The sequence below is a fragment of the Hydra vulgaris genome, chromosome 01 (assembly GCF_038396675.1).
Source record: "Hydra vulgaris chromosome 01, alternate assembly HydraT2T_AEP".
NCBI classification, from domain to species: Eukaryota; Metazoa; Cnidaria; class Hydrozoa; order Anthoathecata; family Hydridae; genus Hydra; species Hydra vulgaris.
The window spans coordinates 12,127,486-12,129,639 of NC_088920.1; positions in this window are offsets into that span (position 1 = coordinate 12,127,486).

Below are 2,154 nucleotides of genomic sequence, written 5' to 3' on the forward strand. Positions count from 1 at the left end.
CCAATAAGGTCATTTTGACCCAATATATACTTTTTTTAAAAATTTAATTTTAAATGCAATTCTACAAAACTTCTGGATTGTCTAAACACGTTTAAATCTTGTGTGGCTAACTCAATTGTTGTGACTTATATAAGGCCTAATTTAATCATATATTTCAAATTTTTGTAGAATAAAGAAGCATTATTAGAGAAAACAACAATTTAATCATTTATTTCTGCAGTTTTAACATAAGATAATCAGTGCGGTTTTCAGATTTTATACTAGCATAAACCCCATCTAATTTTGTCATGGTATTGAGATAGTTAAACAAGTGGACTATTATATTCAAACTTAATTTGAGGTTTGAATATAAAAGTCCACTTAAATTTATATCCTTAAACAAAATGATATAAACTTTGTAACTTTGAAGTCATTATACTGTTATGACAAAGTAGTTTTTTAATTAATTTTAATATTTTGGCGTTAGGAAGATTTCTCAATTTATCATTTTGTATCATTATGTCATAGTAAAGTCGTTTTCTATTTTACACATTATGTCACGCAATATCTTTGAAGAATTAGCCAAGCTAACAAGCATTGGTGAAGACGAATCAGGTGATGAGTCAGCTAATAATGATGTAAGTGACATTGATAAGAATTCGGTAGAGTCTGAAGATGAGAGTTGCGGATCAGATTTAGAGCCAAAAGTAATCCTTTAAAAGCTAAAAACGGAACCCAACGGCTAATTGAAAGTTTTATATGTACGCGGAAGACAACAAGCACACAATTTTTGTTGCAACCTCTTGGCCATGTGCTACAGGTAAACGATTTTCACTTTTAATTAATGAGACATTCTTGCAAAAAATACAAGTTTAAATATTTCATCAAATGTGTATATTATTAATTTTTATTCAAGTCCTTTATGGTCTCTATAATCTAATTCTTTTAGAAATACACCGTTGCCGAATAATTACAGTAAAGTGAAAGAAATTGGACAATGCTTTTAGGAGGACTGGACATCATTATTGGTCTTTTATATGCTCGTTAGTGAAAAAAATTTGCCGGTTAGTGAATTGTGAAACTCGGTATGGGGAAACAACTTTCGGCGTGCTATGCCTAGACAAAGGTTCGAGGCAATTATAAAGTACTTAAGATTTGATGATAAGCAATCAAGGAATGCCAGGCTTCCGCAAAATAAGTTTGCACTTTTTTCTGGAAAGATCTGGAACTTATTTTACAGCCAATTGCCAGCGGCACTATACTCCAGCTGAAAATATTTCAGTGGATGAGTAGCTCTTTCCGTCTAAATCACGGTGCAGATTCACACAGTATATTACCAATAAATCAGACAAATTTGACATTCAATTTCGGATCTTAGCGGATTAGTTTCAAATACTTCCTCCGTGAAATGCCATATGTTAATAAATGCACGATACTATATACTTAATTTTATGCTAAAGGTTATGGTAAGAACGGGTAATGTGTGATTGCTGTTTGTTTATATTTATAGGTAAGGATGATGCAAGGACTGGTGAACACTTGCCGAACATGTAGTTCTTACACTGGCAGAACCATATTTAAATAAAGGGTACAATATTACTACAGACAACTTTTTCACACAGCTTCCCTTTATTTTGGTTCTGACAAAGTAGAGAACCGCGTTTTTTGAAACATTTAAAAGTAACCGACATGAAATAATCCTTAATGTAAAGAGAAAACCTATGTATTACTCTTCCTTCTTCCATGTAGGTAATGCTTCATATAAAGTAAAGACAACAAAAAATATTTTTCTTATGTTATCAAGACATGAATATATAACTGTTGACAAAGGGAGTAGGAAGAGTAAACCCAACGCTGTAGTTTTCTACAATGAAACCAAGTGTTGTGTGGATTCACTTGACCAGATGTGCAAAGCCTATTCTGTCAAATCTGGAGTCCGACGGTGGTCCGTAGCATGCTTCTTCAATATGTTGGACTTGGCAGGAATAAATTCATTTATTCTTTACAAAGAAGTAACAGGGCAACGCCTATCGAGGAGGCAATATCTGAAAATGCTCATGGAAAATTTAATGGCATGCGCAAGATGACGTCGACCGTTACTTTCCATCTTCTCGCCAAAAATCAACAACAAACAAAAAACATGCAGCAGTTGTACCAACAATACTGCAGATATTT